This window comes from Homalodisca vitripennis, chromosome 5 (assembly GCF_021130785.1).
Source record: "Homalodisca vitripennis isolate AUS2020 chromosome 5, UT_GWSS_2.1, whole genome shotgun sequence".
NCBI classification, from domain to species: domain Eukaryota; kingdom Metazoa; phylum Arthropoda; class Insecta; order Hemiptera; family Cicadellidae; genus Homalodisca; species Homalodisca vitripennis.
Window position 1 is genome coordinate 82,008,724 of NC_060211.1, and position 26,419 is coordinate 82,035,142.

A 26,419-nucleotide genomic window follows, 5' to 3' on the forward strand; every position below is an offset into this window, starting at 1 on the left:
ACTATTATATTTAGATTTGTTTAGTTTTTAATACATTTTTCTAGCTTCTTTTTTTATATGCTTCAATAAAGCTCAGTCAATTAAGACTTGTTAACAAAATAATGTTTCATGTTTGAATATGTGGCATTTCATTGACTCCTTTTCGGCAAGCTCCCTGGAAAGGCGAAGAATTCAAAGGCGTGAAACATGACTTTATCTACATATATAAGTTGACCCAATAACATAATACACGTTTGAGATAAGTCTGCCATCCCCATATAAGGGGTTTGATCACCTTATGTTGAGATATTATTTCCCCGGTTTTGCAGAGCACAAGACATTATCGACAAATGGTGAAGCGAGTGGCTTCCATGTGAGACCAGTGTTGCCAGGATATGACGCGTGGTTTACGATCTACTGCGGCCACAATCGGCGGTTTATACAACGGTTTTTGCCTTTAGGCTCGCCATCAGCCAACCAGATCAGGCTATAAACCTGTCAGCCTTCCTTACTTCCTCGACGGTGGACATTTCCCAACTTTCATGCCCACGCCGACAGTACCAGTCCAGTTTCCCAGAAGCCCTAGTGAATAGTCGGCGTCATGAAAGTATCATTGTACGTTTCAGATTCTGTGATAGCATTTAACAAGGTCAGATAATTTACTGACAACTTTTATTCACTATGAAGCCACCTATTAACCTGTTTTCAAATTAGAATTTATTATTATAACTCAAATTCTTACACCACAGTAGTTTTTCAAACATACTGAACCTTAACTTTGCATTCCATTTATCCAAAGAACACATTTATAGATCGTGTGTGTGGTTTACACACAACGTATAGCAGGCACTAACGTAAAACGATTCACTTATCGTGATTCATTACATATTTTAAATACTAGTCTAGCTAGCCCATAAAGTGTGCTAAGTGTTGGTGCCACTGCTGGCGGATTACGCCATTTGCATATTACCTTAATAACCTTATCGTGCGTTAAAAGTTACAAAGTATGAGCACGCCATGCTACGCGGCCCGTAACCGTTTGTAACAGGTTTTACAAATGTCTTATAAAACATCCATAATTAGTCTACATATGTTACTATGTTGGATGTTAAAATGTTATATGAATGTACTCTATGAGTTTACAAATATATTTATTCTGTGTTAACTCGTTGTCATCATGGTTACTATAAGATTAGGGTAAAAATTGTGTAAAAATGAAATTTGTTTAGTCCCTCGAGTGATAGACTTTGATGAAGCTCAGCTAATGATCAAAGAAGGCTAAATTATTAGGTTAAGTGTCAGATAGGGCTTCTTATCCCTAACTTCACCTGGTAAAATAAGACATTTACTTTACTTTATTTTATTACGCAATGGATTTGTACCTTTTGCTGATTAACATAACATAAACATACGGACTCTGCCAATACGTTTAATTAGTTAAAATACAGTACTAAATATTAGGCTTGTAACTTAGGAGGGTCAAATTGTCTTATATCAGCCCAAAAACTGTCCAGAGACCGGAAATCACGTACAGTATCTACATCATAATTTTAACCAGTAACAATGTAACTACTAACATGTTATTGGACTTTCGCTGCAAAGTTTAAAATTATTAGATTATGTATTTGTGTGGTTAATTAATTTGAATATTGAAAAAACTAGGCATTGACAGGCATATTTCAAATCCTATGTGAATATAATGAATACCACATGTGAAAACTTATTAAGTCGAGTTACTTCTACTAGTCAGAACAACAGGCGATTACGATGACAAGATCTGGAGATGTTCTGTATTAAAATAATTGTTTATAAGCAAGAAGAACGAAACTAGTCTGTCTGGTGACACAGAAAAGTTACCGAATCTAGGCATCATATTAGCTGTATAGCTGTCTGAACCTGTTAGTTAACATTCAGACGTTGTTACTACTGTCTGAGGTATTAATCATGTTAGTATTGATTTTTAACTCACACCTGCCTGTATAGTAATGTTACCATGATGCCTAAAGAAGTTAATACATAATACCAGGGTGTCCTATATAGGTACCAGTAGGATAATGTGGTTTAATATATTATTAAATATTGTTATTAATGAATAAGTCAGTAATGATAGTAGATTTTCAGAGCCACTGCCTTTTGCGTTTACAAGGATTTATAAAGGAGAAACATAACATTTATAGGAATTTTGTGAACCAAAGGTACGTTAGGTGTACAAAAAGCTACCAAGCCAATCAAGAAAAGCTTAGCTAATAAGAAAAGAAGGAAACACAATAAGATGGTTTGCATTAGTAATAAATACGAGTATAAATATTGTAAAGTATACTTAACTGCCTTGGCTTTTTCAGGTAGGCCTTACTTAACTTATCCTTGTTAGCATTGGAATACATATAATCTTTTCTGCGACTTGAACATATTATTTTAATATTTATAGAAAGGATACCATGTATACTGTATGTTGTTTCATTTCGTACTTATTTATATTGTATTCATAACATTTTAATTCAGTTTTTACTCAAATAAAAAGTTAACTGAATGTGACTTACTACTTTTTCGTTCCAATGTGAAATATAATATTTTTGACATAATTCTATTATATGTCTTTAACAAGAAATAGGAAATTTGATAATTATAACCAATGTTCTAACTCAGATATAAAATAATTGTGTATGTTATTGTTTGTATGTTAATAAGGCCATCTGTCTTTTGTACGCACAATGTCTCTAGACCTATGGTAATTCATGGAGTAACGTGATATAATACCTTACTCTGTTGTTGTAACGTGATATAACTATATAGAAATAACGTTAATCAATACGTTACTCTATGGGTAGACTGGTATATCTCTCTCAGTATGCATCTACTACTTATCATAACGTCTGCCCACAGAGAATCACTGGACTATTCATTGTACGTAAGCCTACATTGATTAAAATATTAACTCAAGGGTCTTGATTGTCTAAGTACGTATCGATTACAGTTTGATACTACAGACTATTTCATTTTCAGGCAATGAACTTATCTTCTGGTACGTTACCATAACTGAAATGAAAGATTATATATATATATATATATATATATATATATATATATATATATATATATATATATATATATATTTGGTTTGTGGCGCACATACTGCATCTATACTCTCAATGTTTTGATAACGATTCACAAAATTTCTAATACTTAAAATATTTGTAGGTATTAAACTTTTTATGATCGACTCTAACGTTCATAACAGCCAATTAAAGCCTACAACTGCTCTAGGAATCTTAGAAAAATAATTCACTTTAAATCAAGGTCTATATAATTTTACATGGGGGATAAAAAAACACATTAGAAAAGTAAAAAGTTCTTAACTGAGTATTGTGTACCATTTTAAACTTCGTTACATGCCATAAATGTCCTGAACGAAAATCCTTCTTTATAGCTAATACCTAAAGTTAATTTTAACATAATTATTAAGGACACTTTTTTGTGTCACAAAATTTTGGTTACACAGGACAAAATGTACTAGCTATATTAGATGATGGGACTTCCATGATTTTTTATGAATTTCTTAACTCAGGGTACACACATACCATCTGAGTGACACATAGTATTTTATTAACTTTGCATTACCATTCTGCCACCAAAAACTACTAATCAAGAGATTGATGTGAGTTTTACGGAAGAATATTGAGCCTCCCAGGTGGTTTCTTGGCAGTTCCACTTCCCAGAACGCTGTTTATGGTAATTTTGCTTTCCGAATCCGCCCTGTTTAACCGGCAGTCATGAAGACAGCGGAGGTCCATTATCCGGCACTTGTTAAAACACAATTACACCGAGAGTTATGACAGTATTCCCGACGGCCAGGATTTATATTCACATTTAGTGAACGCCATTCTTTAAACGAGCCAGTTCGGCGTTACCGGGACTAATTGTGCGGTGGCCGGCCGGGCCGGGCCGGGCGGCGCGGTGAACTGCTCTCCCTTATTAGTTGTTTATAGCACTCTTGTGTAACTTGGGATTTGCAACGGATAATACTTGGGATTAGTCAGGTATAAATAAGATTTACACCGCTCTAGCGCTACCGGACCTCGGCTATCTCCACATCTGCATGACCCCCGATCACTAACCACTCGGTCCGCTAATCTTTATTGCGATCTTCGGAGTTAATTTAAGTATGGAAAATGAAAGGTCCGCGCGTCAGAAACTGGAGCGTTAGTGCGGGTAATCACGTGCCCTAGTGGAGCTGCTGTAATTGATTCAAATCCATAACGTGCCGACACGCTGTTGTTGGTCGTTTTGGGAACGGCACCGGTTAAGTACCTTGTCAGTTGTGGCGTTTAGTGGACTTAGCAATATCGTAGTTCGTGTTATGGCTTTTAATTACTTGCTTATAGTTGCTTTGGTATTTTAAATATTTCCTACACATATGCTATAGTTACTCATTATACTTTATTAACAGCAAATTAGTAGTTTTATAACAGTAAATATTTAGAAAATTTTACATTATGAAATATTTAAATTTTCCTTTTTTTGTTGATATCACTATTTGCTTTAAATAAAGACATACATATGTAGAGTGACTATCAGTTTAAAATTTTTATAGTTTGACTTTATGCAACAATTTAATTTTACCTATTAAGTACACTATTTTTGTACCGTAAGTAGTTTATTATTAAATAATATTAATACTTTTTTTTAATCTTGAGATGGCGATCGTTAAATATTGAAAATAGATGTTTATAAACAGCTATAGAACATTTTAAAGTAAAACTGAAAACTTTGTTTGAAGTCGCAACGACGTTAATATAATGTCTATAAATGTGACAATATTTGGAAATATTTGAGGATTGTTGCCAAAAAGCTTGTAGGGGTACACGAACAACAAAACTAGCAAGCTCTTCTACCGCATGGACATTATTATATTTAATATACCGTAATCATAGTCATTCAGTGATATTTTTATTTTTGTAAAAGTAATTCGTACTTCGTACTTTAGTTAAGTAATTGGTATAACTAATTTGTTTTTCAGTAATTTCGAAATATGGATATCCAATTAAATTAATTACATTTTAATTCAGACTATACTCAATGAAAAGTAATTTATTAAACTTGTAATTCAAATATAAAGATGTATTTGTTAACGATTATTAATTTGTAAATATAAACGTATCACTTACATTCTTGTAAGAATTCAAGAGAGTGGGGATTACAAATTTATGAAAATATTATATTAACATTCCAGTTATAAGTTACATAACAATTCAGTTATTGACAATTAAAAGTAATTCGTCTTCAGTTAATATTTTAGGTGATAGTAACACATGGAATAATCTACTTTTCTGCCAAATACGCCTATAAGAGTATACTGGATTATTCTTTAATGTAGTATAATTAGTAATGCAATGATGAAATGTACTGAAGTCAAATTTACCTACGGGGGCAAATATTTTAAAGTAAAATAACTGTGTAAGTAATCATTTGTAAAATAAAAATACAAACAAGCTCTAGTAGGTCTCAAATATCAAGAGAATATAAAATCTTATCCATATTTTGAGGTTCAGCCCAGCAACAGCCGATATGATACATCGTCCTATTTTAATAAATTAATATGATACACGATAGAAGCTTCAGTGGCTCTGACACGCGAATAAAAAACTAAACTATGTTTACTGTGGTATTTGCTGAAAATAGATCAATATTATTGTATTTACCCGAGAGGTTGCAGCACTTTCCAGCCACAACTGGATAAGTATTGAATTTTATAATTACGCAGTAAAATGGGCCACAGGTACTGCCCTAAAGAGCTGAACGGCCAATACAGTGAGGAGCATTATGAGGGACCGCGAGCTGTTTTAAAATAAAAATGGTATTGTTTTGTTGAATTAAATTTTAGGTAACACTTAATAATAATAATAATGTATTAATATAAAACGAACTTATGCTGTCGTTTATCGAAGCCAATATTTAAGGTGCAGTGCTTAAACCTATGTCTGTGTTAATTGTATCAATTAATTACTAATTGTTGATGGACATAACCCCGATATTTTTGTAAATGAAACAAAGAATTATAGACTATATTACAGTTCCTAATATTCATTAACGCTTAATACTTTATGCCTTGATTAGACATGAGTTAATGTTTTATACTCAAAGACATGTAAAAGGATAGAAATCCTTTCCATAATCATTTATTACATAAATGCTCAAGGTGTAATGTATCTCACATTATTTTGTTTCATTCTTTAAAGTTATTTTATATTTTGTGTGGAAAATTATATTTGTTAAATTAAATTTACAGAAGACCGCTGAAAGAAAATGAATGCAAAAACGGAGGTAATATAATACACTGAAAAACAAGGAAAACGATGTGTTTTAGTAATTATTTGCGGTGAGCTCGGTGTCTTTTACTGTATCAGATTGCTAAAGTCTGGTTCTTTGCTAAAATATTCACATTGCTGAGATAGTACACAGTAATCATGACTGAAATGAACCTAATTAATCTTAACCGATAATCTGGATCAATCGTGGTTTTATTTAAATATAAAATTACACTCTCATATACTGCTCCTTTCTTTGTCTCACATTAGGCTGATATTCGTTCACGCCATAAGGATTGCAGTCGCTGTTTTACATACAAACGTATTGAAGAGGAAGCTGTTTATCAAATTCATCACGTAATATTTATTGACCTACCCAGGAATCGAACTTGAGCCTCCCAGTTAGAGTTGCAGACCTACATGCAAACTACGAAGGATTGCAACGTATTTTCGTCCAATGAAAGGTTAATATTCCTCGTACTTTTTGAAAAGCATTTTGAGAGTTCCAGTAATTTTACAATACATGTATTTAAGAACCTCTTTTCTAACGCACAAAACTTTTTACAAATTAATCTACCATTACTCGTACTAAAATCAACATTATTGTGTATGGCAAATAAATACGATAAAAACATGAAGAATTTACTAAACCCAAATCTGGAACAAAAAGCAATTACTAAGCCAAAACGCGTAATATTATCTCAAAATTCAGTAATACACAGTTAATTAAATTATTAGATACATACAATACTAAGGGGCCACCACTGAGAATTTTGTATTTTATTTGATGAATATCTCAAACTACAATCTATGTAAAGTTATTCTTTTACAACTAATTTAAACACCGAATAGTATGTGTTGCGCTACTACCACAAGTAGGTAAACGGTTTAGTAAAGTTTAATTAGAGGTTTAAGTAACAGAAATAACCTACCACACAACAAGAGTTGACAAGAAACTCTTGAATTGAAACCAATCATTAAACACCCACTCTTGTGTAACTGCATTCCCAAATAGCATTCGTCGCATTAAAACGAGTTCAATCCAGAGCGAAGGTTAATAGTTTACCGATTCGTTTCCGTCACGGACCTCGTGTGTTCGCGATTTATCGGCATTCTTATCGCGTGAAAATTATCACAATCTGGTTACACGTTATCGGCCGCAGTCCGGAGAGGTCGCGAGTCAGTTTCCCAACAGCGAGGAGAGCCAGAGTAGACGCTCCGGGCACTGACCGCACTGCTCGAGATCGGGACGTCTCTGTGAAATCGAGAAATTGCGTAACGCCATTATGATTACTGGTATTGAACAGTGAGCTGCGCATTACAGTATATCAGGAGGACGGGGTGGAGGGAGGGGGAGCCCACTAGTCCCCACCCACCGACGTGCCCTCGCTCGGGGCGTATCACTTCTCTATGTGTATTCACTGTAATAACCGTGATACGATCGTTGTTCATGGGCTACAGTGGCCTCGGATCCGATCTGACGTGAAAGTCTGCAATAGTCGTGGCTGTGCGGGGGTCACTTGAGGAAACTGACCAACGTGTCTTTTGAATCATCTCTTAGAAACATAACACTCCGTCTGCATTCCGACTAATGGTGGCCATTCTACTCTTATTTTCAGTCGGTAACCAAAATGTTTTCTGAATAATCTCCCAAAAGCTGAATGCTCTACCATACAAAAAGATCAATGAGGGACCATTCCACCTTTAGTTTTAGTCATGGGATATTAATTACTGACACCACAGTCTGTAGGGTGAGGCTTTGCAGGATCACTGGAAGAAACTGGCCAACATTTATTTTGAATCTCTTAGAAACTTGAACCTAAAAAAAATCAACCAATGTGTGATTTCTTTAACCTTATTTTCAATCATGAGGTGTGCGGTATGCTGGGGGGCACAGGAAACTGGCTAACACGTATTTTAATATCATCACCTCGAAAAAAGTTCATTAACACTCACCCAAATCCCATGAAGTGAAAAACACCATCATTGGACCCCGATGTTGCTTATATAGAAATGAAGCTTCATGCAAAACCTCAAGCCTGTGTGTGAGTTTGACCTTAAGGTATTGTTTAAACAAACATAAAATTCAAGCCTACTATTATATTTAAGATTTGTTTAGTTTTTAATACATTTTTCTAGCTTCTTTTTTTATATGCTTCAATAAAGCTTAGTCAATTAAGACTTGTTAACAAAATAATGTTTCATGTTTGAATATGTGGTATTTCATTGACTCCTTTTCGGCAAGCTCCCTGGAAAGGCGAAGAATTCAAAGGCGTGAAACATGACTTTATCTACATATATAAGTTGACCCAATAACATAATACACGTTTGAGATAAGTCTGCCATCCCCATATAAGGGGTTTTGATCACCTTATGTTGAGATATTATTTCCCCGGTTTTGCAGAACACAAGACATTATCGACAAATGGTGAAGCGAGTGGCTTCCATGTGAGACCAGTGTTGCCAGGATATGACGCGTGGTTTACGATCTACTGCGGCCACAATCGGCGGTTTATACAACGGTTTTTTGCCTTTAGGCTCGCCATCAGCCAACCAGATCAGGCTATAAACCTGTCAGCCTTCCTTACTTCCTCGACGGTGGACATTTCCCAACTTTCATGCCCACGCCGACAGTACCAGTCCAGTTTCCCAGAAGCCCTAGTGAATAGTCGGCGTCCATGAAAGTATCATTGTACGTTTCAGATTCTGTGATAGCATTTAACAAGGTCAGATAATTTACTGACAACTTTTATTCACTATGAAGCCACCTTTTTAACCTGTTTTCAAATTAGAATTTATTATTATAACTCAAATTCTTACACCACAGTAGTTTTTTTCAAACATACTGAACCTTAACTTTGCATTTCCATTTATCCAAAGAACACATTTATAGATCGTGTGTGTGTGGTTTACACACAACGTATAGCAGGCAATAACGTAAAACGATTCACTTATCGTGATTCATTACATATTTTAAATACTAGTCTAGCTAGCCCATAAAGTGTGCTAAGTGTTGGTGCCACTGCTGGCGGATTACGCCATTTGCATATTACCTTAATAACCTTATCGTGCGTTAAAAGTTACAAAGTATGAGCACGCCATGCTACGCGGCCCGTAACCGTTTGTAACAGGTTTTACAAATGTCTTATAAAACATTCCAATAATTAGTCTACATATGTTACTATGTTGGATGTTAAAAATGTTATATGAATGTACTCTATGAGTTTTACAAATATATTTATTCTGTGTTAACTCGTTGTCATCATGGTTACTATAAGATTAGGGTAAAAATTGTGTAAAAATGAAATTTTGTTTAGTCCCTCGAGTGATAGACTTTGATGAAGCTCAGCTAATGATCAAAGAAGGCTAAATTATTAGGTCAAGTGTCAGATAGGGCTTCTTATCCCTAACTTCATCTGGTAAAATAAGACATTTACTTTACTTTATTTTATTTCGCAATGGATTTGTACCTTTTGCTGATTAACATAACATAAACATACGGACTCTGCCAATACGTTTAATTAGTTAAAATACAGTACTAAATATTAGGCTTGTAACTAGGAGGGTCAAATTGTCTTATATCAGCCCAAAAAAAACTGTCCAGAGACCGGAAATCACGTATCTACATCATAATTATTTTAAACCAGTAACAATGTAACTACTAACATGTTATTTGGACTTTCGCTGCAAAGTTTAAAATTATTAGATTATGTATTTGTGTGGTTAATTAATTTTGAATATTGAAAAAACTAGACATTGACAGGCATATTTCAAATCCTATGTGAATATAATGAATACCACATGTGAAAACTTATTAAGTCGAGTTACTTCTACTAGTCAGAACAACAGGTGATTACGATGACAAGATCTGGAGATGTTCTGTATTAAAATAATTGTTTATAAGCAAGAAGAACGAACTAGTCTGTCTGGTGACACAGAAAAGTTACCGAGTCTAGGCATCATATTAGCTGTATAGTTAACATTCAGACGTTGTTACTACTGTCTGAGGTATTAATCATGTTAGTATTGATTTTTTAACTCACACCTGACCGCCTGCCTGTATAGTAATGTTACCATGATGCCTAAAGAAGTTAATACATAATACCAGGGTGTCTTATATAGGTACCAGTAGGATAATGTGGTTTAATATATTATTAAATTATTGTTATTAATGAATAAGTCAGTAATGATAGTATATTTTCAGAGCCACTGCCTTTTTGCGTTTACAAGGATTTATAAAGGAGAAACATAACATTTATAGGAATTTTGTGAACCAAAGGTGCGTTAGGTGTACAAAAAGCTACCAAGCCAATCAAGAAAAGCTTAGCTAATAAGAAAAGAAGGAAACACAATAAAGATGGTTTGCATTAGTAATAAATACGAGTATAAATATTGTAAAGTATACTTAACTGCCTTGGCTTTTTCAGGTAGGCCTTACTTAACTTATCCTTGTTAGCATTGGAATACATATAATCTTTTCTGCGACTTGAACATATTATTTTAATATTTATAGAAAGGATTACCATGTATATGTTGTTTCATTTCGTACTTAAATTATATTGTATTCATAACATTTTAATTCAGTTTTTACTCAAATAAAAAGTTAACTGAATGTGACTTACTACTTTTTCGTTCCAATGTGAAAATATAATATTTTTGACATAATTCTATTCTATGTCTTTAACAAGAAATAGGAAATTGGATAATTATAACCAATGTTCTAACTCAGATATAAAATAATTGTGTATGTTATTGTTTGTATGTTAATAAGGCCATCTGTTTTTTGTACGCACAATGTCTCTAGACCTATGGTAATTCATGGAGTAACGTACCTAACCTTACTCTGTTGTTGTAACGTGATATAACTATATAATATAACGTTAATCAATTACGTTCCTCTATGGGTAGACTGGTATATATCTCTCAGTATGCATCTACTACTTATCATAACGTCTGCCCACAGAGAATCACTGGACTATTCATTGTACGTAAGCCTACATTGATTAAAATATTAACTCAAGGGTCTCTTGATTGTCTAAGTACGTATCGATTACAGTTTGATACTACAGACTATTTCATTTTTCAGGCAATGAACTTATCTTCTGGTACGTTACCATAACTGAAATGAAAGATTATATATATATTTGGTTTTTTTTAATCTTGAGATGGCGATCGTTTAAATATTGAAAATAGATATTTATAAAACAGCTATTGAACATTTTCAAGTAAAACTGAAACTTTGTTTGAAGTCGCAACGACGTTAATATAATGTCTATAAATGTGACAATATTTGGAAATATTTGAGGATTGTTTGCCAAAAAGCTTGTAGGGGTACACGAACAACAAAACTAGCAAGCTCTTCTACCGCATGGACATTGTTATATTTAATATACCGTAATCATAGTCATTCAGTGATATTTTTATTTTTGTACAAGTAATTCGTTACTTCGTACTTTAGTTAAGTAATTGGTATAACTAATTTGTTTTTCGGTAATTTCGTAATATGGATATCCAATTAAATTCATTACATTTTAATTCAGACTATACTCAATGAAAAGTAATTTATTAAACTTGTAATTCAAATATAAAGATGTATTTGTTAACGATTATTAATTTGTAAATATTTAACGTATCACTTACATTCTTGTAAGAATTCAAGAGAGTGGGGATTACAAATTTATGAAAATAATTATTTAACATTCCAGTTATAAGTTACATAACAAATTCAGTTATTGACAATTAAAAGTAATTCGTCTTCAGTTAATATTTTAGGTGATAGTAACACATGGAATAATCTACCTTTCTGCCAAATACGCCATATAAAAAGTATACTGGATTATTCTTTAATGTAGTATAATTAGTAATGCAATGATGAAATGTACTGAAGTCAAATTTACCTACAGGGGCAAATATTTTAAAGTAAAATAACTGTGTAAGTAATCATTTGTAAAATAAAAATACAAACAAGCTCTAGTAGGTCTCAAATATCAAGAGAATATAAAATCTTATCCATATTTTGAGGTTCAGCCCAGCAAGCAACAGCCTATATGATACATCGTCCTATTTTAATAAATTAATATGATACACGATAGAAGCTTCAGTGGCTCTGACACGCGAATAAAAAACTAAACTATGTTTACTGTGGTATTTGCTGAAAATAGATCAATATTATTGTATTTACCCGAGAGGTTGCAGCACTTTCCAGCCACAACTGGATAAGTATTGAATTTTATAATTACGCAGTAAAATGGGCCACAGGTACTGGCCTAAAGAGCTGAACGGCCAATACAGTGAGGAGCATTATGAGGGACCGCTGCGAGCTGTTTTAAAATAACAATGGTATTGTTTTCTTGAATTAAATTTTAGGTAACACTTAATAATAATAATGTTATTAATATAAAACGAACTTATGCTGTCGTTTATCGAAGCCAATATTTAAGGTGCAGTGCTTAAACCTATGTCTGTGTTAATTGTATCAATTAATTACTAATTGTTGATGGACATAACCCCGATATTTTTGTAAATGAAACAAAGAATTATAGACTATATTACAGTTCCTAATATCCATTAACGCTTAATACTTTATGCCTTGATTAGTTAATGTTTTATACTAAAGACTTGTAAAAGGATAGAAATCCTTTCCATAATCATTTTGCCATACATAAATGCTCAAGGTGTAATGTATCTCAGATTATTTTGTTTAATTCTTTAAAGTTATTTTATATTTTTTGTGGAAAGTTATGTTTGTTAAATTAAATTTACAGAAGACCGCTGAAAGAAAATGAATGCAAAAACGGAGGTAATATAATACACTGAAAAACGAGGAAACGATGTGTTTTAGTAATTATTTGCGGTGAGCTCGGTGTCTTTTACTGTATCAGATTGCTAAAGTCTGGTTCTTTGCTAAAATATTCACATTGCTGAGATAGTACATAGTAATCATGACTGAAATGAACCTAATTAATCTTAACCGATAATCTGGATCAATCGTGGTTTTATTTTAAATATAAAATTTACACTCTCATATACTGCTCCTTTCTTTGTCTCACATTGTCGCTGTTTTACATACAAACGTATTGAAGAGGAAGCTGTTTATCAAATTCATCACGTAATATTTATTGACCTACCCAGGAATCGAACACTTGAGCCTCCCAGTTAGAGTTGCAGACCTACATGCAAATACGAAGGATTGCAACGTATTTTCGTCCAATGAAAGGTTAATATTCCTCGTACTTTTTGAAAAAGCATTTTGAGAGTTCCAGTAATTTTACAATACATGTATTTAAGAACCTCTTTTCTAACGCACAAAACTTTTTACAAATTAATCTACCATTACTCGTACTAAAATCAACATTATTGTGTATGGCCAAATAAATACGATAAAAACATGAAGAATTTACTAAACCCCAAATCTGGAACAAAAAGCAATTTACTAAGCCAAACGCGTAATATTTATCTCAAAAATTCAGTAATACACAGTTAATTAAATTATTAGATACATACAATACTAAGGGGCCACCACTGAGAATTTTGTATTTTATTTGATGAATATCTCAAACTACAATCTATGTAAGTTATTCTTTTACAAACTAATTTAAACACCGAATAGTATGTGTTGCGCTACTACCACAAGTAGGTAAACGGTTTAGTAAAGTTTAATTAGAGGTTTTAAGTAACAGAAATAACCTACCACACAACAAGAGTTGACAAGAAACTCTTGAATTGAACCAATCATTAAACACCCACTCTTGTGTAACTGCATTCCCAAATAGCATTCGTCGCATAAAACGAGTTCAATCCAGAGCGAAGGTTAATAGTTACCGATTCGTTTCCGTCACGGACCTCGTGTGTTCGCGATTTATCGGCATTCTTATCGGCGTGAAAATTATCACAATCTGGTTACACGTTATCGGGCCGCAGTCCGGAGAGGTCGCGAGTCAGTTTCCCAACAGCGGAGGAGAGCCAGAGTAGACGCTCGGGCACTGACCGCACTGCTCGAGATCGGGACGTCTCTGTGAAATCGAGAAATTGCGTAACGCCAATTATGATTACTGGTATTGAACAGTGAGCTGCGCATTACAGTATATCAGGAGGACGGGGTGGAGGGAGGGGGAGCCACTAGTCCCCCACCCACCGACGTGCCCTCGCTCGGGGCGTATCACTTCTCTATGTGTATTCACTGTAATAACCGTGATACGATCGTTGTTCATGGGCTACAGTGGCCTCGGATCCGATCTGACGTGAAAGTCTGCAATAGTCGTGGCTGTGCGGGGTCACTTGAGGAAACTGACCAACGTGTCTTTTGAATCAATCTCTTAGAAACATAACACTCCGTCTGCATTCCGACTAATGGTGGCCATTCTACTCTTATTTTCAGTCGGTAAACCAAAATGTTTTCTGAATAATCTCCCAAAAGCTGAATGCTCTACCATACAAAAAGATCAATGAGGGACCATTCCACCTTTAGTTTTTAGTCATGGGATATTTAATTACTGACACCACAGTCTGTAGGGTGAGGCTTTGCAGGATCACTGGAAGAAACTGGCCAACATTTATTTTGAATCTCTTAGAAACTTGACCTAAAAAAAATCAACCAATGTGTGATTTCTTTAACCTTATTTTCAATCATGAGGTGTGCGGTATGCTGGGGGCACAGGAAACTGGCTAACACGTATTTTAAATCATCACCTCGAAAAAAAGTTCATTAACACTCACCCAAATCCCATGAAGTGAAAAACACCATCATTGACCCCGATGTTGCTTATATAGAAATGAAGCTTCATGCAAAACCTCAAGCCTGTGTGTGAGTTTGACCTTAAGGTATTGTTTAAACAAACATAAAATTCAAGCCTACTATTATATTTAGATTTGTTTAGTTTTTAATACATTTTTCTAGCTTCTTTTTTATATGCTTCAATAAAGCTTAGTCAATTAAGACTTGTTAAACAAAATAATGTTTCATGTTTGAATATGTGGTATTTCATTGACTCCTTTTCGGCAAGCTCCCTGGAAAAGGCGAAGAATTCAAAGGCGTGAAACATGACTTTATCTACATATATAAGTTGACCCAATAACATAATACACGTTTGAGATAAGTCTGCCATCCCCATATAAGGGGTTTTGATCACCTTATGTTGAGATATTATTTCCCCGGTTTTGCAGAACACAAGACATTATCGACAAATGGTTGAAGCGAGTGGCTTCCATGTGAGACCAGTGTTGCCAGGATATGACGCGTGGTTTACGATCTCTACTGCGGCCACAATCGGCGGTTTATACAACGGTTTTTGCCTTTAGGCTCGCCATCAGCCAACCAGATCAGGCTATAAACCTGTCAGCCTTCCTTACTTCCTCGACGGTGGACATTTCCCAACTTTCATGCCCACGCCGACAGTACCAGTCCAGTTTCCCAGAAGCCCTAGTGAATAGTCGGCGTCATGAAAGTATCATTGTACGTTTCAGATTCTGTGATAGCATTTAACAAGGTCAGATAATTTACTGACAACTTTTATTCACTATGAAGCCACCTTTTAACCTGTTTCAAATTAGAATTTTATTATTATAACTCAAATTCTTACACCACAGTAGTTTTTTCAAACATACTGAACCTTAACTTTGCATTCCATTTATCCAAAGAACACATTTATAGATCGTGTGTGTGGTTTTACACACAACGTATAGCAGGCAATAACGTAAAAACGATTCACTTATCGTGATTCATTACATATTTTAAATACTAGTCTAGCTAGCCCATAAAGTGTGCTAAGTGTTGGTGCCACTGCTGGCGGATTACGCCATTTGCATATTACCTTAATAACCTTATCGTGCGTTAAAAGTTACAAAGTATGAGCACGCCATGCTACGCGGCCCGTAACCGTTTGTAACAGGTTTTACAAATGTCTTATAAAACATTCATAATTAGTCTACATATGTTACTATGTTGGATGTTAAAATGTTATATGAATGTACTCTATGAGTTTACAAATATATTTATTCTGTGTTAACTCGTTGTCATCATGGTTACTATAAGATTAGGGTAAAAATTGTGTAAAAATGAAATTTGTTTAGTCCCTCGAGTGATAGACTTTGATGAAGCTCAGCTAATGATCAAAGAAGGCTAAATTATTAGGTCAAGTGTCAGATAGGGCTTCTTATCCCTAACTTCATCTGGTAAAATAAGACATTTACTTTACTTTATTTTATTTCGCAATGGATTTGTACCTTTTGCTGATTAACATAACATAAACATACGGACTCTGCCAATACGTTTAATTAGTTAAAATACAGTACTAAAATATTAGGCTTGTAACTTAGGAGGGTCAAATTGTCTTATATCAGCCCAAAAAACTGTCCAGAGACCGGAAATCACGTATCTACATCATAATTATTTTAACCAGTTAACAATGTAACTACTAACATGTTATTGGACTTTCGCTGCAAAGTTTAAAATTATTAGATTATGTATTTGTGTGGTTAATTAATTTGAATATTGAAAAAAACTAGACATTGACAGGCATATTTCAAATCCTATGTGAATATAATGAATACCACATGTGGAAAACTTATTAAGTCGAGTTACTTCTACTAGTCAGAACAACAGGGTGATTACGATGACAAGATCTGGAGATGTTCTGTATTAAAAATAATTGTTATAAGCAAGAAGAACGAAACTAGTCTGTCTGGTGACACAGAAAAGTTACCGAGTCTAGGCATCATATTAGCTGTATAGTTAACATTCAGACGTTGTTACTACTGTCTGAGGTATTAATCATGTTAGTATTGATTTTTTAACTCACACCTGCCTGTATAGTAATGTTACCATGATGCCTAAAGAAGTTAATACATAATACCAGGGTGTCTTATATAGGTACCAGTAGGATAATGTGGTTTAATATATTATTAAATATTGTTATTAATGAATAAGTCAGTAATGATAGTATATTTTCAGAGCCACTGCCTTTTGCGTTTACAAGGATTTATAAAGGAGAAACATAACATTTATAGGAAATTTTGTGAACCAAAGGTGCGTTTAGGTGTACAAAAAGCTACCAAGCCAATCAAGAAAAGCTTAGCTAATTAAGAAAAGAAGGAAACACAATAAGATGGTTTGCATTAGTAATAAATACGAGTATAAATATTGTAAAGTATACTTAACTGCCTTGGCTTTTTCAGGTAGGCCTTACTTAACTTATCCTTGTTAGCATTGGAATACATATAATCTTTTCTGCGACTTGAACATATTATTTTAATATTTATAGAAAGGATACCATGTATATGTTGTTTCATTTCGTACTTAATTATATTGTATTCATAACATTTTAATTCAGTTTTTACTCAAATAAAAAGTTAACTGAATGTGACTTACTACTTTTTCGTTCCAATGTGAAATATAATATTTTTGACATAATTCTATTCTATGTCTTTAACAAGAAAATAGGAAATTGGATAATTATAACCAATGTTCTAACTCAGATATAAAATAATAATTGTGTATGTTATTGTTTGTATGTTAATAAGGCCATCTGTTTTTTGTACGCACAATGTCTCTAGACCTATGGTAATTCATGGAGTAACGTACCTAACCTTACTCTGTTGTTGTAACGTGATATAACTATATAATAATAACGTTAATCAATACGTTCCTCTATGGGTAGACTGGTATATATCTCTCAGTATGCATCTACTACTTATCATAACGTCTGCCCACAGAGAATCACTGGACTATTCATTGTACGTAAGCCTACATTGATTAAAATATTAACTCAAGGGTCTTGATTGTCTAAGTACGTATCGATTACAGTTTGATACTACAGACTATTTCATTTTCAGGCAATGAACTTATCTTCTGGTACGTTACCATAACTGAAATGAAAGATTATATATATATTTGGTTTTTTTTTAATCTTGAGATGGCGATCGTTAAATATTGAAAATAGATATTTATAAACAGCTATTGAACATTTTCAAGTAAAACTGAAAACTTTGTTTGAAGTCGCAACGACGTTAATATAATGTCTATAAATGTGACAATATTTGGAAATATTTGAGGATTGTTGCCAAAAAAGCTTGTAGGGTACACGAACAACAAAACTAGCAAGCTCTTCTACCGCATGGACATTGTTATATTTAATATACCGTAATCATAGTCATTCAGTGATATTTTTATTTTTGTACAAGTAATTCGTACTTCGTACTTTAGTTAAGTAATTGGTATAATAATTTGTTTTTTCGGTAATTTCGTAATATGGATATCCAATTAAATTCATTACATTTTAATTCAGACTATACTCAATGAAAAGTAATTTATTAAACTTGTAATTCAAATATAAAGATGTATTTGTTAACGATTATTAATTTGTAAATATTAACGTATCACTTACATTCTTGTAAGAATTCAAGAGAGTGGGGATTACAAATTTATGAAAATATTATATTAACATTCCAGTTATAAGTTACATAACAATTCAGTTATTGACAATTAAAAGTAATTTCGTCTTCAGTTAATATTTTAGGTGATAGTAAACACATGGAATAATCTACCTTTCTGCCAAATACGCCTAATAAAAGTATACTGGATTATTCTTTAATGTAGTATAATTAGTAATGCAATGATGAAATGTACTGAAGTCAAATTTACCTACAGGGGCAAATATTTTAAAGTAAAATAACTGTGTAAGTAATCATTTGTAAAATAAAAATACAAACAAGCTCTAGTAGGTCTCAAATATCAAGAGAATATAAAATCTTATCCATATTTTGAGGTTCAGCCCAGCAACAGCCGATATGATACATCGTCCTATTTTAATAAATTAATATGATACACGATAGAAGCTTCAGTGGCTCTGACACGCGAATAAAAAACTAAACTATGTTTACTGTGGTATTTGCTGAAAATAGATCAATATTATTGTATTTACCCGAGAGGTTGCAGCACTTTCCAGCCACAACTGGATAAGTATTGAATTTTATAATTACGCAGTAAAATGGGCCACAGGTACTGGCCTAAAGAGCTGAACGGCCAATACAGTGAGGAGCATTATGAGGGACCGCGAGCTGTTTTAAAATAAAAATGGTATTGTTTTGTTGAATTAAATTTTAGGTAACACTTAATAATAATAATAATGTATTAATATAAAACGAACTTATGCTGTCGTTTATCGAAGCCAATATTTAAGGTGCAGTGCTTAAACCTATGTCTGTGTTAATTGTATCAATTAATTACTAATTGTTGATGGACATAACCCCGATATTTTTGTAAATGAAACAAAGAATTATAGACTATATTACAGTTCCTAATATTCATTAACGCTTAATACTTTATGCCTTGATTAGAGTTAATGTTTTATACTCAAAGACATGTAAAAGGATAGAAATCCTTTCCATAATCATTTTTACATAAATGCTCAAGGTGTAATGTATCTCACATTATTTTGTTTCATTCTTTAAAGTTATTTTATATTTTGTGTGGAAAATTATGTTTGTTAAATTAAATTTACAGAAGACCGCTGAAAGAAAATGAATGCAAAAACGGAGGTAATATAATACACTGAAAAACAAGGAAACGATGTGTTTTAGTAATTATTTGCGGTGAGCTCGGTGTCTTTTACTGTATCAGATTGCTAAAGTCTGGTTCTTTGCTAAAATATTCACATTGCTGAGATAGTACACAGTAATCATGACTGAAATGAACCTAATGAATCTTAACCGATAATCTGGATCAATCGTGGTTTTATTTAAATATAAAGTTACACTCTCATATACTGCTCCTTTCTTTGTCTCACATTAGGCTGATATTCGTTCACGCCATAAGGATTGCAGTCGCTGTTTTACATACAAACGTATTGAAGAGGAAGCTGTTTATCAAATTCATCACGTAATATTTATTGACCTACCCAGGAATCGAACTTGAGACCTCCCAGTTAGAGTTGCAGACCTACATGCAAACTACGAAGGATTGCAACGTATTTTCGTCCAATGAAAGGTTAATATTCCTCCTACTTTTTGAAAAGCATTTTGAGAGTTCCAGTAATTTTACAATACATGTATTTAAGAACCTCTTTTCTAACGCACAAAACTTTTTACAAATTAATCTACCATTACTCGTACTAAAATCAACATTATTGTGTATGGCAAATAAATACGATAAAAACATGAAGAATTTACTAAACCCAAATCTGGAACAAAAAGCAATTACTAAGCCAAAACGCGTAATATTATCTCAAAATTCAGTAATACACAGTTAATTAAATTATTAGATACATACAATACTAAGGGGCCACCACTGAGAATTTTGTATTTTATTTGATGAATATCTCAAACTACAATCTATGTAAGTTATTCTTTTACAACTAATTTAAACACCGAATAGTACGTGTTGCGCTACTACCACAAGTAGGTAAACGGTTTAGTAAAGTTTAATTAGAGGTTTAAGTAACAGAAATAACCTACCACACAACAAGAGTTGACAAGAAACTCTTGAATTGAACCAATCATTAAACACCCACTCTTGTGTAACTGCATTCCCAAATAGCATTCGTCGCATAAAACGAGTTCAATCCAGAGCGAAGGTTAATAGTTACCGATTCGTTTCCGTCACGGACCTCGTGTGTTCGCGATTTATCAGCATTCTTATCGGCGTGAAAATTATCACAATCTGGTTACACGTTATCGGCCGCAGTCCGGAGAGGTCGCGAGTCAGTTTCCCAACAGCGAGGAGAGCCAGAGTAGACGCTCCGGGCACTGACCGCACTGCTCGAGATCGGGACGTCTCTGTGAAATCGAGAAATTGCGTAACGCCATTATGATTACTGGTATTGAACAGTGAGCTGCGCATTACAGTATATCAGGAGGACGGGGTGGAGGGAGGGGGAGCCACTAGTCCCCCACCCACCGACGTGCCCTCGCTCGGGGCGTATCACTTCTCTATGTGTATTCACTGTAATAACCGTGATACGATCGTTGTTCATGGGCTACAGTGGCCTCGGATCCGATCTGACGTGAAAGTCTGCAATAGTCGTGGCTGTGCGGGGTCACCTGAGGAAACTGACCAACGTGTCTTTTGAATCATCTCTTAGAAACATAACACTCCGTCTGCATTCCGACTAATGGTGGCCATTCTACTCTTATTTTCAGTCGGTAACCAAAATGTTTTCTGAATAATCTCCCAAAAGCTGAATGCTCTACCATACAAAAAGATCAATGAGGGACCATTCCACCTTTAGTTTTAGTCATGGGATATTAATTACTGACACCACAGTCTGTAGGGTGAGGCTTTGCAGGATCACTGGAAGAAACTGGCCAACATTTATTTTGAATCTCTTAGAAACTTGACCTAAAAAAAATCAACCAATGTGTGATTTCTTTAACCTTATTTTCAATCATGAGGTGTGCGGTATGCTGGGGGCACAGGAAACTGGCTAACACGTATTTTAAATCATCACCTCGAAAATTACTGCTCTTTCCTGAATTTTTGTTCACAATGTATCAATTACTGATATTACAGTCTGTAAACGTTGTGGAGGTACAGGATCACTGGAAGAAACTGGCCGACATGTATTTCGAATTATCTCCTGAAACTGAATGCTCTGCCTGCATACCGACTAATGTGTGGCCATTCTACTCCTTTTTTCAGTCACGAGGTGTCAGTAAATGATATGAAGGCTGGGCAGCATGTAGGATCATCGGAGGAAACTGGCCAACACGTATTTTAAATCATCTCCTGGAATTTCCTGCTCGTTCCTAAGAGCCACCTATGAATGATCACTACCAGAATTTTAGTTCACAATGTTTTAATTACTGACATCAAAGTATATAAACGTTGTGGAGGTGCAGGATCACTGGAAGAAACTGGCTGACATGTATTTTGAATCATCTCCTGAAAACTTAATGCTCCAACTACATACCGACTAATGTGTGGCCACTCTACTCTTATTTTCAGTCACGAGGTGTCAGTAACTGACATGAAAGTATGCAATATTCTGCTCAGCACAAAGGATTATTGGAGAAAACTGACCAACATGTAATTAGCCTCACTTTATTTTAAACTATGAACTGTTTCCAGCAAGCCGACCAATGAGACATCTTCAGTATTGATACAAGATGAAGTTAATTGTTATAAAGTCGTCCTACGCATTATTAGAGAAGGAAACAGGCCATCTTGTCTTTTATTTATCACTTGAATACTTAATGGTTCTTTTCTCCCCGATGCGACAATGATTAACTACGTGTGAAGACAGTTTTTATTGTACGCGTACGTTTATCATGTGGTACAGCAGTGTGTCCATTTCGTCCATTTGGCAGCTTAAAGCGTTTATTTTTGTTGATTATTTTACTTTTGCACAGTTAAACCTTTTCTACTACTTAATTTTTGAAACTTAGCCGATATCAATTCACGAAACATATGCTGTACACATACGTGTAACACGTAAACATGGAAAATTCTAAAAATACTAAAACCTCACCATACTTACCAACATACCTCACTATAACTTTAGATGACTTAACTTTGAACTTTAAGTTCTTAGTAAGTGGCGTAAATAATCATTTAATTATTGGCCTCTTCCAAGAATTTATAAATTGTTGTAGGTTTAAGAAATATAGAATACGTAATATCTTTCAGTACAAATTCCCGGGTGTAAACAATGACAATACTTAGGACCCCAAATTTTATAAAGAAAAAAGCGTGGTGTGATGACGGTAGATGAGAGAGCACCGGATGACAGAGTGGTTGTCATCTACGAGATGTCGGGGTCACATTAAGCTATCAGCAGCAGAACAGATGACCAGCCACGTTCCTGCATCTAGTTACCAGCTGATGGAATGTCATCCTCACGCTCGGACCAGGTATAGATAACCGTGCGACCCAGACGTGTTCAGTCATTCCGAATCAAAATTCGCATGTTAATCACACTCGTTGAGTCATAACTGATGTAACGTGTGATTCTAGTTGTATTGCTTCATTTTTTACCAACTAATTGCACGTGTTAAGATTGCAGCGTTTTTTTACTGGATGAGGGGAACGTTAGTTGGTATAATCAAGCAATTGGAGTGAAAAACCAGCTGACCATTTTAAATTGGAGTGAAAGTCAACCCAGAGTTTGATATGTCTGGGCCATTCATGGTTCAGGATGAATGGACTCACGCACAGCTGCGGTACCAGTGACGTCATGAGCTAGTAAACGTAGACTGTGGACCGCAAACCAACCAAGCATGCCGTGTGAACTATTTTCGTGAGCTCCGATTCAAAGCTCATTCTAGTGATTTAGTGGGAAAACTGAACTCAACCAAATTAAAGTATCGATCGGTAACTGTAATAATGCAGTTTACTACAGATTTTACTATGAGGTAAGTTATCACTTATTCCTGCTGACTACAAAAAATAACCCAAAAACCAAATTATGCATTTGTTTAATAATAATGAAGAAAGTCGCTTGAAGTATTTTTATAAATTTACTAGCAAATTAATTAAATAAAAGATTTATTGAAGAGAAACATCTTTAACCAGTGCAGGGTAAGTAGAGCACGCAGTTTCAATCATCTTATTTCAAATAACCTATGTAAAGAGGAGCTTTAAGTAAATACTAGTGATTCTAAATTCCAATAGACTAACGATTTGTCTATGCAAAGTCAAAACAAAACCAATGAACTTGAATGCTTGGGAAACACTATACATAAACAAAAATAGAGAAAAACTCATGAACAATGAAGAGGGCCCTATTGAAAATTCCAATCTTCTTTCTTCTCAATTTATTCAAAAATTAAACTCTAGTCAAATCTAATTTTTCATACTGGCTGAAATATTTCCCAAATTTTTGTATTTACATTTTTACACCATATGTTATTTTAATATTAATTATAACAAACAATGTGTAAATATTTATTTGTGGAGTTGCCTGAAGATGAAACCTTTGGTTTCGAAAGGCCTCGTCCAAAAAATAAACAATTTGGAAAAGGTAGTGTTTTTATTAACATTTAGTAATATTTAAAGAATTTTCCAATTGCTCCAAGAGTCTACAATATACAAAGTGTGTAAAAAATTATTTCGATGTAATTTTGATTCTTATGTATATGTTGAAACTAAGCAATAAGTAAGTGTTGTCCACACAAGAATCTTAAAAGAGTAGACAACTCTGCAAAAACATTCAGTCAGAAACAAGAAACGATCATTTAACACAGGCTACTTAGATAAAGAATTGTTCTCTTTTTAAAGACTACAAAGTAAGTAAAACCTAAAGTATTACTAAGGAAAAAAGTATTTAACTAAAAAAGTTTTTAAGAAGGGCCAAAATGCAACATCAACACATTTGTCAATTTTGAGATCTGGAACATTATATTACATCTAATATTTACATATGATTCGAAACAATATTGCTTGAAAAGAATGGTTGATTCTAGAGAAAAATAAAAGTCCGAAACAGACAAATTCATCGAAAGTAAAAGAGCTATGTAAATGTATAACACTAGATAACAAAGTACAGGTATCAGTTTCTGATGTAGTGTTGAAGCTAGTTTCTGCTAATTCGTGAAACAACCTTTCGGTTGTATAATATTTGAGATAGCCCCAATAGTGAGATAATCCAGGGATTAAGGTCAAAGTGAGCAAAACCCTACAACTGATATTTGTCGGAGCTTTACAAATGAGGACATGACGTTTATCCTACTACCAATTTGTAGGTTGAAGTTTTGGATAGACGATATCTAAATAATATGCTAGCAGTTAGCCGCGGCTTTGCACACGATTTCCTATTGAATAACAAATACGTCATATGCATAATGGAGTAATAACAGTCCTAAAAATTATTTATTGTCACTAGAAGATATCTGATACAATATCTGATAGATCTCTGAACAATTTCAGAGTAACGGAGTAATTTCCGAGAGAAAAAATGTTTGAGTACCAATGGGATACTCGTATTCAGATTTCTCTGCAACATTCCATAATATTTAAATGTTTAGTTCCAGCAATTTCAGTAAGATTAGAAATATATAAACAAAGAGTATGGGAATACTAAGTCCGTAGTAATCTTAGTGAAAGCACATATAATGTAATATGATGGAGGTCCACATATCAAACATAACAGGTACGTATTATTTCAGAGTTGCTAAATGGTTCAAACGGTGGACAAATATTCTACTGACTTCTTTATCAGGTTTAGCGTGTAAATAAGCATTTCTGGTTCGGATAAGTTAAATTACACAAACCCCATACTTGAGCTTTCCTTCTTTCCGAAAAAAAAACGTGTACATACTCGGTATGAGAAGCCTACTTTAGTCAAAAAGTGTCAAAAAGCCTTGTAATATTCCTCCGTAAGTAATTAAGTTATTAGGAGTGGCCAAATAATGTTTACATTGTCAACCCGATCAAGAAAATACATATTTTAGTCTAAAATGACTACATCAGTTAAAAAACGTCTACTTCCGTTCATTATAATCTACTTCCAACTAAGGAATATTTGGTGCTGTACTAATTCTGGTCATTGAAATCTACGTCTATTTCGGATACCGGTAAACTGACGAGGACATAATACACATGTGTCCTGTGCTACAAATTTCACCTTTATAGCACAGCTGGATATTTAAAAACAAATATAAATCTTCTAGAGGTTGACACGCTATTTAAACCCCTATGGGTTTCAAAAACCACAATCAATTTGTTTGTTTAAGCATAAGACACGTGTGTGTCAAATTTGTTTTTACTCCTGTAGATGTTTTATTTTTATTAAATATATTTTGATTTTTGATTTAAGTCATTAGGTACGTGTGTGTCGAATGGCATCTCTCTAGGATATTCGGAATTTGGAAAAACAAAAATACTGATCTTCTGTTCTATTGGTGATTTTATTTAAGAGATGAGGAACGTATGTATCAAATTTACACTTTCTAGCACTTTGGAATTATTGTTGTTCTAAGGGTTGCAACCCCATTTCAGTCCTTATGAAAGTTTGATATTTATGCAAATTCTTTTTTTAAAGTCATGGATACGTGTACCGAATTTCAGCTTTCTGAGATATCGGGAAGTTTGGAAAATTCTTTGGAGGTCTTTGCCTTAGTCAACAACTTGTGTTCTCATTTAAAGTGTTTTAAGTGACAACACTATATGTTAATACTCTTTTGAATGAATTAAAAATATTAATTTT